The sequence below is a fragment of the Aethalodelphis obliquidens genome, unplaced genomic scaffold (genome assembly GCF_003676395.1).
Source record: "Aethalodelphis obliquidens isolate GAN/ISIS:26980383/991018 unplaced genomic scaffold, ASM367639v1 scaffold86, whole genome shotgun sequence".
NCBI lineage: Eukaryota > Metazoa > Chordata > Mammalia > Artiodactyla > Delphinidae > Aethalodelphis > Aethalodelphis obliquidens.
The window spans coordinates 3414484-3428344 of record NW_020838030.1 but is presented as its reverse complement, the minus strand read 5'-3'; the positions used below and the strand labels follow the sequence as shown (position 1 = coordinate 3428344).

General features: G+C 47.0%; 1 protein-coding gene and 1 non-coding gene across 7 annotated transcripts in view; one reads left to right on the top strand and one right to left on the bottom strand.

Moving 5' to 3' along the window:
• The window catches only part of ATG7 (autophagy related 7), a 237546-nt gene that overhangs the window by 198313 nt on the left and 25372 nt on the right, over positions 1–13861 (top strand). The gene's annotated exons all lie outside the window — the stretch shown is intronic.
• TRNAG-ACC (transfer RNA glycine (anticodon ACC)) lies at positions 999–1071 on the bottom strand. Its single transcript has one exon. It is a non-coding gene; the product is annotated as a tRNA-Gly (tRNA).

Here is a 13861-nt window from a genome sequence, read left to right as displayed (position 1 = left end):
CAGAGGCAGTGGTGCCTGGTCAGGCCTTCCCAGAGGACATCTTTGCCCCACTGAGCCTCCAAAGCTCTCTTCCCTCCTTAGGGGGGCCTCCGCCCTGCCCACATCCACCATAGTAAGTGTGCTGTCAGCTGGAGAAGCTTGCTGTTCTTTGCATCCTTTTCCCAGGTTTTCATGCTGAAAACAGCACATTCTCAACATGAAACAAAAATTGATTCTGCTCTCTTTTTCATCTTGTGTTTTTGACCATGCTGTTCTTGGCAGTCAAACTTCCAGGCTTGGGGGTAGAATTGATAGCTTAAAGTGTAAATGTTAACTTGGTTGGCAAAATGCCATTTGGAATCTTAGCTCCCTTGGATAATTTACCAGCATGTGTGGCTTCACCCACCCAGTGGCCTTGAGTGTCTTCTTAACTTTACAACTGGCTTGCCTCTTGGAGCTCCCCCACCCTTCCACCCGCCAGCCAGCCCTGAGTGTTGGACCCCTTCTCCCTTCCTGGGCCAAGTGCTGGAAGTAGAGAGACTGTTTTCGATTTCTGAGTTCCACCAGAAGCTCAGAGTCTGGTGCTGTGGTCTCGCCAGAGGGACCACAAAACCAGGTCACCAATGATGCTCTGAGCTTTGGTTCTGCCTTGGCATAGGATTAATGTTCCATCTCAGAATAACTATGAGGATCAAATGAAATAATGTATTAATGCTTGAAATGCCTTATGAAAGGTAGAGAGCATAACAACAGCAAGAATAAATATAGTGGCTACTGTTTTGTACGAATCTATTGTGTCCCAAGTACTGTGTTTAGTGCTTCACGGGATCCATCTCATTTAATTTAATCTTGACAACTATTTTTTACAAGTATTAGTATGCCGGGTTTTTTTGGTTGTTGTTTTGGTTTTTTTATTTGGTTGTGCTGGGTGTTAGTAAGGCAGGCTCCTTAGTTGCGGCAGGCAGGCTCCTTAGTTGTGGCATGCAAACTCTTAGTAACAGCATGCAAGTGGGATCTAGTTCCCTGACCAGGGTTCGAACCTGGGCCCCCTGCATTGGTAGTGCAGAGTTTTATCCATTCCGCCACCAGGGAAGTCCCAGTATGCCCGTTTTATAGAAAGGAAAGTGAAGCTCGAAAAGATGAAGTTACTGGTCAGGATCCCGTACCTCGGGAAAGTGATAGAATGAAAATTTGAGTCTGGCCAATTGACTTTACGGCCCGTGCTTTCAGCTATTAAGTAGAATTTTCCCCTCCCCATTTCAGGATTGGTAAGAGAAGCATAATTAACTTCCAAGATGGGCATTTATAGTTCTTTTCCTTGGGATACCTATTTTACCTTCCATTTTCAGATCAACAAGCAGTTTCTTGTGCTCAACCCTTAATCCCTTCAGCAGAAGGAACTCAGTGATTTTCCCACTGGGAGAGGGAGGCTTGGGACGTGGCTGCTTGTTCCAGGAGACGCTGCCCACTCGTCGCCCACACTGAACCTCCCAGTGCACTGACTATACCTCAGCCAACGCAACGATGGTTCTTGTGTAAGCCGCTAGCTGTCAGAATGACTAAGGCTCAGAAAGTGCCACTGCATTTCTGTTCCCGGGGTGGGGGATGGGCAATGGACCTAGGAGGGTATTTAGAACCACTCTGCTTTTAAGAGCCTTGGGGCAGGTGTGAGTTCATCAAGCTCCTGGCAGAGCTCGTGGCCAGCCACACGGAGAGTCAGACACAGAGCCCCCATCCTACAGAAAAGACGGAACAGGCACTGTGACTCACCAGTGTGTGTATATTTGGCAGTAAAGGACAAGGTGCGTCAACGGAGAATTCCGAGAGGGGAGAGATGGATACAGGCTCTTGGGACGCCCCCATGAAAGAGCATTTGATCTGGCGCTGGCGTGTATGGGTAGAATTGTGAGGAGAGAAGGATATTCCCAGTGAGAGAAACAGCCAAGTGTCTCTGGTCAGTGTTCCTGAGAGGACTTGATAGGATTTGCATTTTAATCTTAATTCAAGAAAAGGCACATGATAAAACTTGCCACTTTGCAGAGTGTTCATGTCTTAGGTGAGACACGGTGCAATTTTCTTCGGTGTCTTAACTGAATAGTTGTTGGAGGGAAGTGAAAGTGAGCAAGGTTGTGGTGGCGATGGTTACATAGACACGTGTGTGTTAAAGCTCATAGAGTTATTCACCAGAAAATCAGGGTTTTTACCATATGTAAGTTTTAAAAATAAATATTTCTTTAAAGTGTGAAAGATGGATCCTTCCCCTCAAAGAGCTTACAGCTTCACGCGAGATCAGGTGGTCGCCTGTCTTGCATAGTTAAATACAGTCTCTGCCACGAGAGAGGTTGAACAAAAGAATGTTGGGGAGTGTTGGAGCCAGTGTGGAGCACTGCTGGCTGCGGAAACCTCACCTGTCCTGACGGCTGGGTGGCCTGTGCGGTGTGATCTTAGAGTGGAGAGTGGTCAGAATAGAGGCGCGGGAGCAGGGGCATGTCTTGGGACAGCTCACGTTTCCTCACCAAGTAAGATATATACATGGCAGATAAGCACATGAAAAGATGTTCTGCATCATCTGTCATTGGAGAATTCTAACTTATAGCAATAATGAGATACTATCACACACCCATTAGAATGGCCCAAATCCAAAACACTGACAACACCAAATGTTGGCAAGGATGTGGAGTAACAGGAACATTCATTGCTGGTGGGAATGCAAAATGGTGCAGCCAGTTTGGAAGACAGTTTGGTGGCTTCTTACAAAACTAACATGCTCTTACCATCCATCCAGCAATCACACTCCTTGGTGTCTCCCCACATGAACTGAAAACCTATGTCCATACAAAAGCCTGCACACAGGTATTTATAGCAACTTTATTCATAACTGCCAGAACTTGGAGGCACCAAGATGTCCTTCAATAGGTGAATGGGTAAGCAAACTGTGATACATCCAGATAATGGAATATTGTTCAGTGCTAGAAAGGAATGAGCTATCAAGCCATGAAGGAAAACTTAAGCGCATGTTAGTAAGTGAAAGAAGCCAGTCTGAAAAGGCTATGCACTCTATGATTCCAATGATATTACAGTCTGGAAGAGGCAAAAACATGGAGGCGTTAAAAGCTCATTGGTTGCCAAGGGCCAGGGGAGAGAGAGGATAAATAAGTCGGCAGAGCACAGAGGATTTTTAGGGCAGTGGAGAAAAAATGGCTCCATCCCTGTCCTTTAGGACGTCTGTCCAGCTGGGGACACAGAGGCAGTGCAGAGGGAGCAGAGGAACTGTGGATTCTTCCTCTGTTCCTAGAAGAAGTCAAAGGAGGAAACTGACCGGCCTTGGGGGCTCCCAGCGGATTCTAAAGGAAGAGACACATCTAAGATGTGACTAGAAAGAGCGGCAAACAGAAAGAAAGCAAGAAAACCATTCTACGCCACAGAAACTGCACGTGGAAAGGCATAGACTAGGTGAGAGAAAGGAGGACAAACCATATGTGACTCAGATGGCTCAGCAGAGCTAGGAGCCTGGGCAGGGAGGCTGAGGCCGGACGGCTGAGCCACGCAGGGCTTGGTCGCCTGCACGAGGATGTGGGAACTTCACGTGGAGAGCTGTGGACACTGGAGGGTTTTGAGCAGGGTGACATGATCAGATCGCTGCTTCAGAACGATGGCCCCGGAGTGCAGGACAGGCTGGAGGTGATGCGCTGGCCCTCTTAAGAGGGACAGTGGCTTGGCTGAGAGCAGGCCGGAGGGAAGTGGAGGAAGTGAGAGGGTGTAATCTGCAGGCCCTGATGACCGGGTGGGTGGGTGGTGAGGTGGTGGGGCCTCCCTGGGCTCTGGGTCTCGCTCAGATGGCGGGTGGTGGGGGCCACAGAGAGGAGGATGAGCATCTGGGAGAGGAAGGTGAGGGACTAAAGCTAGCAAGGTTGATTAGAGCTGTGCTCTGACAGAGCTGAACGCCAGCACAGAGAATTTGTCTTAAAACCCACGGAAGGCACAGTCTTGCTGCAAATCACTGTTCTGTTAGCACTCTTTTCTTTGACACATCAGACTTCAGCCAGAACCTGGAATATAGATGGACATCTGGGAATTGTTAGATTCCAGAATAAACATTTGACAGCCTTTGCAGTCCTAAAGTGGCCTGTACCCAAACTGACAATCGGGGGCTTGCTGAAGTGTGGAGGGAAACTCGACGTGAGCCTCAGAGCCAATGCAGTTGGTTAAAAGAGAATACCTTTTGTTGAATTCTAACAATTATTTTTTAAAATATTGAATTTAAACAGTAAGGCAAACAATAGAAACAATCTTAATCCCTCTTGACCCCAATTTTCTCATCTGGTAAATGAAGGAAGACCTGTTGATCTCAGAGTTCCCTTCCAGCTCTGAAATTCTAGCCTAATAAAAATTTTCACCAAGATTTTTTAAAAAAGACTCATGTGAATAAACGCACAGAGTACATTGCTATCCCTTATTGAGCTTCAAACATTTTTTAATTCAAAATTTTAATTTTGAAACTCCAACTTGCCAGATTTCCCAGAGTATAAATCCCCTGACCAGTAAAGTGTTATTCTTTGAAAATACTGTAGCCTCGGAAGCTCTGAGTTTACAAGGCAAGGAGAGAGGAAGGAAGGGAGGAAGGCCATAAAGTTCCACATTTTCAGCAATGAATATCCTGATACTAATAGAATGCAAAGCTAACAGCTACCTTGTGTCATATAAGGAACCCGGATGCAATTATAATCTCCATTTTATTAGTGAAGAAATATATAGGTGCAGGTGATGATTTCAGACCCTGTGCTTCCTTGGCGGAGTTTGTCTGGATAGTGAATCTTACTCAGATTCTGTTCTGATGCTATTCTTAGAATTGACTTGAGAAGCGGTCGCCCCCAGCTCCTTTTCTCAGAGCAGACGGCAATCTGGGGACGAGCTGTCTTACACTCATGCTCACAGTATTGTTTGTTGTCACCACTGAAGTCATTCGGTGAAAGGAGTTTTCCTACTTCCTGAAACATTTTTTGTTTCAACACAATTATCTTCGCTTTCTCCTTCCCATCCCCACTTTCAGATAATGACACTTTTGGGGGGCATTTTAAAAGGGAAATAGTTTGGGGGCCACATTCATACAGCTTGAGGCTGTGCTGGTCTTGCAGTGAGTAAGGGGAGGAGGGAGCCTGCCAGATGCCTAAATGGCGGCTCTGTGCTTGAGACTTCCGCACGTAAATTCATCTGATTTTCGTAGGAATGTTGCTCAGCACAATTCAGTAAACTTACCCAGGATCACACAGCTGAAAGGGGGCAGAGCTGGGACTTGAACCCACTTTGGGCAGACCCCACAACTCAGCGTGCTGCTCTACCGTGATTAGGGGACCCTGGTTAGAATCCCTCCTCCAGCAGTGTTCCGGTAGAGAACCAGCATGTGTGAAATGCCACTGTCTTCCTAGCGTTTGTTCATTGAACAGACAAGTGGAGATAACGCATCCACCTCCCTCATGAGGACATTTTAAGGATTAAAGAGAGGTAATCCCTATAAGAGTTTTGGTTTATAACTGGACAGTAAACGCCTGCTCGAGGGTAGTTTTTTTTGTTTGTTTTGTGGTACGCGGGCCTCCCACTGTTGTGGCCTCTCCCGTTGTGGAGCACAGGCTCCGGACGCGCAGGCTCAGTGGCCATGGCTCACGGGCCCAGCCGCTCCGCAGCATGTGGGATCTTCCCGAACCAGGGCGCGAACCCGTGTCCCCTGCATCGGCAGGCGGACTCTCAACCACTGCGCCACCAGGGAAGCCCCTCAACGGTAGTTTTTATGGCTACTAACAGTGGCTTCTGTGCGAGGCTCCGGACCAGACAGGCTGGGGGAATCAGACTGAGGTGGACGCGTCCTCCCCCTGCCCTGGAGGAGCTAGCAGAGGAGGAAATGGCTCCAAAACAAATAACAAGCGAAAGCAGAACCTCAGCTCGCAGCCTCTGCGTCTCTGACTTCGCCCACTTCCCTCCCAGCAGAGGTGACGTGGACCTGACAAGCGCAGTCACGGAAATCACTCTGTGGATCTGGGCCTCGGTGTGTCAGTGACCAACAGTGTGTTTAAAAAGTCCTTAAACAGCATTTAGTGGGAGCCCTCCCCCTCCTCTGCCTCCCGTCTTCCCTGCATCTCCCACCGCACCCCACCCCCAAGAATTAGGCACAGTTGTGAGTCCTGGGGGGGGGGGGTCAACATTCTGCAGGCAGGTGGGCATTTTCTAGCACTTGTGGCTGCCTTGTTCGCATAAGGGGAGGGAACTGTTGCTCCAGGCCACACCCGGTATGGGAGAGGGAGGAGAGCCCAGTGGACAGCCGCATGGTGGCCTCTTCTGTAACGTGGCGATGATGGTAGAAATGCTTGCCTAACAGAGGTGTTGGGGGGATAGCTGATCATGGATAACAGGCGTAGCGCATGTGAGATCTGTAGAGCACTCAGCAGAGCTTGATTGCCGTTACTAATAATGAGTCGGGAGGGCCTGCAGCACAGGAAACAGCTAGATGTATGAGAGCGCTGGCTGTGCAGGCCACAGGCTGACAGTGCTAACAGAAATCCCACGGGGGCTGGGACCAGCCTGGGAAAGGCTGGCTGAGAGAAGCGGCGGCGGAGTGGCGACTGGTCAGCCGAGCGTGGGTGTGCGTTGGTGTGGGACGGGCAGACAGTCTGGGCTCTGGGCGGGGCAGGCACACTGACGGCAGGGGAGCCGGAGGGAGCACGCTGAGTGGGGGCCGTTCAGGACCCTCAGATGCCAGACTTGGCACCCAAATGGTCTCTTGCTAATGCCTCCAGGGCCTGCCATGGGATGAACTTTGATGCTCGTTCCAGAAAGCTTTGTGGGGAATTTTCCAGGCATCCAGTGGCTCTGGATGGTGGCTGTACCAACAGTGACAAAGTCGATGACTGTCTTAGTGCCTCCTGATATTGTGCTAACTCTTTATGTCCCTGGTGTCACCGCTAACTCACGAGGGGCTACTGTCATTATCCTCGTTTTATAGACAGCGACATCGAGGGACAAAGAGCTTGCCTGACTTGCCCCCAGGTCATCAGCTAGGAAGTGGCCAAGCCAGGGTTCCATTTAGATCTGTCTCTCCCCAGAATGCAAGCCCTTAACCCAGCAGTATAAGGTGGCTCTTGGGAGGAGAAGATTTTCGTGCCTCCGCAGTCTGTTCACCTGCTTCCACCTGGGTCTCCTCTGTGTGGGAACTTCCCTGTGGAGGGTTCAGCCACTGGAGACAGCACATGTCCTTGCTGTAGCGTCAGGGAGCCCTGACATCCTGAAGCCAGGAGTCATGTCTTTTGGGAACTTCCCACCTAACCCTTTTGTGTCCTCACTCCTTTTTCCTAACTAGAGGTGGCTTTACAGAAATGTGGAAGATGATTCTGTGCTAGGAGACCCTGGGGAATTCCTGAATAAGCTCAGGACTTACTAATCAATCAGAAAAGCCCATGAGCGTCACAGCGGAGTCCACAGCTCCACCTGGCCAAGGGAGTCAGCAGGGTGTGGGCAAGGCCTCCTGAGTGGCTGCACAGGGCTGGGATGGCTGGGAACAGAAGCAGTCATGCCCCAAGGTGACAGACATCATTCTTAATGGAATTGAGACTAGACTCTAGTGCTCTTTTATATTAAAATGCTGCAGCCAATTTTAACAGTGTTTACTGGGCAATTCCATGTGACTGTGAACAATGGATTCAAACAAGGCACAGTATTCACACTAGCCTGTTGAACACCCACTGTGTATCCTCCACACCAGGCCTGACGTGCCTGCACTTAAGCGTGGACGCATGGTGGCGGGGCTGCCGGGAATCGTGGGCAGGCTGTGAGTCCCCGCACTGTTTTGACTTGGTGTTTGAAGGCGCCTTTTTACAAATCAGTAGACATTCTGGATCTACAGTCAAACAGAGAAGAGGTCCAGTCCCAGTCAGCCACCTACCAGCCCTGTGGCCCCTAGCCACTTGCTTTTCCTCTCTCAGCTTTGTTTCCTCACCTGTAAAATCGACACACATTTAGGGTTCTTCAGAAGGGTTAATGAAGTTGTGTGGCCACACTTTGTGAAGCACCTTGTAAGTGTTGCCAGCAATTTGGTGTCATATAGGAAATGCTTCCTTGGTGTTTGTAACGCCCAACTCAAGTCCTTCCCGAGAGCATCCCTAAGTTGTAAGGATCAACCAAAAGTTGTGATGGTAGTTTTTTTGTTTTGTTTTTTTATTTTTTTTATTTTTGTCTGCGTTGGGTCTTCATTGCTGCACGGGCTTTCTCTAGCTGCGGCGAGCGGGAGCTGCTCTTTGTTGCGGTGCGTGGGCTTCTCATTGCGGTGGCTTCTCTTGTTGTGGAGCCCGGGCTCTAGGCACACGGGCTTCAGTAATTGTGACATGCGGGCTTCAGTAGTTGTGGCACATGGGCTCAGTAGTCGTGGTCACGGGCCCTAGAACGCAGGCTCAGTAGTTGTGGCACACGGGCTTAGTTGCTCCGTGGCATGTGGGATCTTCCCAGACCAGGGCTCGAACCCATGTCCCCTGCATTGGCAGGTGGATTCTTAACCACTGTGTCACCAGAGAAGCCCTGTGATGGTGGTTCTGTACATGTTTGACCTATAAAATAAAATCAGCATCTTTCCCTTCTCATTTTTGGAGTGCGTGATGGTAGGTGATCACTTCTGTTAAGATGGTCTTCAGAAAATTCTTACCCAAAGATTATTTTACCCCCTATCCTGGTGACCCATCTCATATGAGGCATATCCATTTAGCCTGTCTCTAGGCCTAGAGAGAGGAAGGGGGAGGATGCTTTTTAATTTTTACCATATGTGTGACCTGTTCCCAGTCAACGTTTAGGCAGAGGTGAGGGCTCCGGTGTTTGATTTCGAGTCATCGGGAAATCCACCCCGCTGTTCCTCGGGGAGCCCTAAACGTTGATTTGCCTTTGGGAGGGCGGGGGTTTCGGTGAAACCTGATTTACAGCATCACCCTGGTACTGATTTCCTTTCACATACTCTAAAGGAAGTGCTCTGGTGATATTGGCACTGAGCAAGTAACAAAGGGTTTAAAACGTCAGCTCTGGAAACAAAACTGCACCTTGTGATGTTAGGATGATTGAACCACACTTGATCTCCGATTACAGCTAAAACAACAGTTGCTAAATCCAGCTAACATGGAAAAACTAGAAAAGAAGAGGGAAAATCAGCCAAACCCATGGCCAGGGACGGAGAGAGGGGGCAGTGGTGGGACACAGTCTTGTGTTTCCACTTGCCGGGTGTGGGCCCAGGCAGCCGCCGCGTGTGGACACTGGCTGTGGGAACTCCGTGACTTAAAGTCCAGTTGAAAGAACTGCTTTTATCATTTCGAGTTTGCAGCCCCAGGCCAAAACAGACAAAACAATTTTTAAAAGTCTCAGTTCAAAAGCAGTTTGAAACATTCTCTTTTTCTCACGTGAATGTCTCCATCAAAAGGAACCCCAAAGGAACCCCAAATCTCTCCACTGTCCTGTGTGCCCCTCCTCTGATTGCCTACCTGGCAGGCTCCCCCAGGTTCACTGACTAACCCAATTAACTGGCTCCCCTGGGTGAACCGTGGCTCAGTTAAGCTGAATTTGAAGCACGTAAAATGAAGGAAGGCATTTCCTTCCAGCCATGGGCAGCGCAGCCTGTTCTGCTGCTGTCACCACAGGGAAACCCGAGCCGGAGAGCTGCGAACGGGGGTGCAGGGGTTCCCTGCAACTGTGGCGGGTTACAAAGTAGAAAAGCACCGCGTAAAGTGGTGGCAGCTGCTCCACGTCTCTCAGAAAAGCCAAAGGATTCTAATAAAGAATGTATGGTCTATTTTTAATGCTCCTAATAAATACCATGCATTCTGAGTCTATAGCAGACCCCCCATTATCCTGTCATCTTCCAGGTGAGGGTCTGTACTTTGCAGATCATTAAGAACACGACTCTCTGTCAGTGAGCAGACACTTCAAACGACAACACAGAAACAAACTCCATATATTCTGCGTTTCCCCTTGCTGCTTCAGGATTGGGGTGGAATTTGTAGGGGCATTTATCCCTCTGTCTGCTCAAATCTGACATGAGTTATTTCCTGAGGAGGAGACAGACTGCTCTCCTCTCCAGCCTGAGTGACTGACTCATAGAGGGTCACAGGAAATCACTGGTGGGGTTTTTTACTCCCTGTCCTTGTATTTGATAGATACTTACGTGGTTGTTGATGGATTGAGCGTCTTTTATTCAGCTGGTGTGAATATCTAGGTATAGTCATTTTTTTAATCAGATGACCAGGTACTGAGAAAATTGTAGCGTACTTTGTGTATAAAATGGAGATTCTCCCTCTCACAAGACTGTTTGAAAGATCAGAAGTGCTCTTGTGATAGCTGACTAGACCCAGGGAAAGGAAAAATTCCGTTTCTCCCGACTGACAGAAAACTTTGGTATTCCAGATGTGCAGGTCTTTTTCCCACACCAAGAAATTCTCTAATTCTCTGCAGACACCAGCTGGGTGTCCTACAATTCAATTCCATTCTGACACCATCTATCTGGAGGTAGAATCAGATGCCACAGGTTAAGGGCTCAGGCCTGCAAGACTCCCCCTCCAACAAGACTCTCTCCTCAGGTGACCCACGACTTCTGTCCAACTTGGCTACAAATCGAGAGTTCCCACGACCCCCTCCCCAGGTTCATAATTTGCTAGAATGGCTCTCAGAACTCAGGATACAAGGACGCAACTCAGGAACAACAAAGTGGAAGAGACGTGTAGAGCAAGGTATGGGGGAGGGGGCATGGAGCCGTAGCCCTCTCCCACCCTCTCAACACCTCCCAGGTGTTCACAAACCCTGTACTTTAGGGACTTTTATGGAGGCTTCATCTGTAGACGTGATCAGTTATTAACTCAATCTCCAGCCCCTCTCCCTTCCCCAGAGGATGGGGGCGAGGCTGAAAGTTCCAAGCTTATAATCATGGCATGGTCTTTCTGGGGACCAGCCCCCATCCTGAAGCCGTCCAGGAAAACACCAAGAGTCACCTCATTAGGACAGAAGGTACTCCTGTCGCCCAGGAAATTCCGAGGGACTTAGGAGCTCTGTGTCAGGAACCTGGGTCAAGGACCAAATATTAGAACAAAAGATGCTCCTAGCGCCTGTATCACTTAGGAAATTATGAAGGTTATAAGAGCTTGGCCAGGAGCCAAGGACAAAGACCAAAAAATATATTTCTTTTTTGTTTGTTTATTCACCCACTTTCTCCTTTATGCATTAAACAAATATTTACTGAACCTTTCTTTAAGCTAGCCTCTGACTAGGTACTGTGGCCACAGATGAAAGAGAATTCTTGCCTTCAGGGAGTTTGCAGCCTAACCATCTCTTTCACTTTTTTCCTTCTTTAATAAAGCTGTCAACTTTTATCCTCCAATACTGTTTCCTTCTTGAGATTCCCACTTTCTAGAGCAAGCAAGAGTCAACCCAAGTTTCCCTTTCTTCATGGGGTTTTTCCAGGCCAACCTGGGCTGTGTGTTTCACTTTCTCCAGCTGTAAAATAAAGCCCAAAGGGAGCTAACAATATTTCCAAAGAGTGTTGTGAGTTTAAAGCGGAAAAGAAAAAAAGACTGTATCCCTTTAAGAAAAAGATATTAAGCAGGTGACATTTTACTGTCAGTTCTAAGATGTGTTTGCCTAGAGAAATTCTTTTTTGTTTTATTTTTTGTTGTTTTTTAATAACCGCTTTATTAAAATATAATTCACATACCATACAAGTTACTCCCTTACGGTGTACAATTCAGTGGTTTTTAGTATTTTCACAGAGTAGTGCAACTATTACCACAATCAATTTTGGAACATTTTTATCACCCCCAAAAGAAATCCCATACCTATGAACAGTCACTCAGCTCTTCCTTCTTTCACTCAATATATTTCTTGTTATATCACAGTATCACACTCAGTATACTGTAAAGCACTATGCTGATACAAACGTGATTACTGCTGCTGTTTCCTAGATTCACGGGCAGAGTATGAGATTCTTGGACCATAACCTGCACTCAGGAACCCCTGCCATGGTAGAGTTTTGACTGTATTTTAAGTTGCTAAACAATAATAATCCTTATAAACAATAGGACTGTTAATAACGTCCCTGCCTCTTTCTATTACATTTTTTCAAATTGCTAATTATTATTGGTATACAGCAAAAATTGAGTTTTGTATGTTGATTGTATATCTAACAACATTGTTGACCTTTCTTATTAGTTTTAATAGTTTGAGAATTCTTTCACATTTTCAATGTAGATCATCAGATCTTTTGCAAGTAGAAATAGTTTGGGCTCTTCTCTTCCAATTTGTATACCTTATTTCTTTTTCTTGTTTTTTTTTTCCCCTTTGGCTAAGGCTGCCAAAATAATGTTGAGTTAAAGCCCTAGTAGCAGATTCCTTGAATTGTTCCTAACTTTACTGAGAATGCTTCTAAAGTTTTACCATTTATCGTGATACTCACCATAGGTTTTACTAGGTTAAGGAATCTCCTTTTGGTTTTAGATTTGCAGTTTTATTAAAATTATGACTCAGCGTTAGAAACACTTCCTGCGTCTATTGAGATGTTTCTTTTTTTGTCCTTTTGTAAAAAGTAGTAGTGTGGTATATTAAATTACTAGATTTTTAGAAAAAATGTTGAACCATCTTTGCATTTCTGAGATAATATTCTTCCCTTTGTCCCAGAGTGACTATTTCCTGTAGTTAAGCATTTGTATTCCTAAGAACTAACTCCCAGATATTAGTGACACCGGACTATTTTTCATGTTACACCAGTGCCTTACAACATTCAGCCGGGTGTGTGAGGATTGTGTGGGAAGGAACACTGGGATTTGTGTTCATGAGCGTGATTGTTACCATGTACACCCCACAGAGTTTACTCAGGAAGCAAACATATCAAAGTTTGAGAACCTTCTATCCTACGAAGGACTTTAACTGCGTAGCAAGCAGTATACTACCTTCCTGCTTTAGGATCTGTCACCCTTATCTACACAGAAAGGCATCAGTGAACTGATCTGGGGTAACTCCTCTTTCCCTGCCTATTGGTTTGAATCATGAAATCTTTCCTACTTTGCCTGTTGGTTGAAGATCACCCACGCAATAATTTCTGCTTCAGCTGTGGGCTTTCTGTTGTCTTCTCATTTGGGAGACCATGGGAATAGGCATGGCAAAGAAAACAAACACATTAGTGAAGCAAGGTCCTGCTTACTTTTTAGTTTGAAAGGTAATCATTTCACAAGGCAAGGTTTTCTGTACTGATTCTTGTTTTCAGCCCATGAGAATGTTGACTTCATTCAATAAATATTTCTTGAGCTGCTGTCATCAAGTATCAGGCCCTGTTAATATGTCCAGGTATATCGAGTTATAATGGCACATACCTTACAAAAAACACCCACCATCTGTCCTGCCTTCAGAAAGCTTACGGTCGGCCATTTATTAGCACTAATATCCAGTAAGTCGGACGGATGTGCACTTCCTGTGTGGTGGCCACCGCCAGAGACCCTGAGACCACAGCAAAAAAAGCTCATCTCTGACACTATGGCCCAGCGTCCAGTCCAGTACGGGAGACAAAACAAAGCACACATGAGACTTAAAAACAACATTACAAGAATAAACTCACACTTCGAGGACACAGTAGCGGAGGAGTCATATGTAAAATGTCGTCAGACTCACAACCACATAACCTGTCAGACTGTTGGTGGGGATGAGAGAGGTGGGGAGGAGGGTTTCTGCAAAATGGATAGGCATTTCAAAGGTGGGCCTGGGGGGCATTTCAGGTAAACGAAATACTGCATCGCAAGCACGGTTGATAACAGGGAGTGGTACAGCCAGGTGACAGTGGTGACCAGCCAGTGTAGCTGGATAAGAAGGCACCTGAGGAGGGATG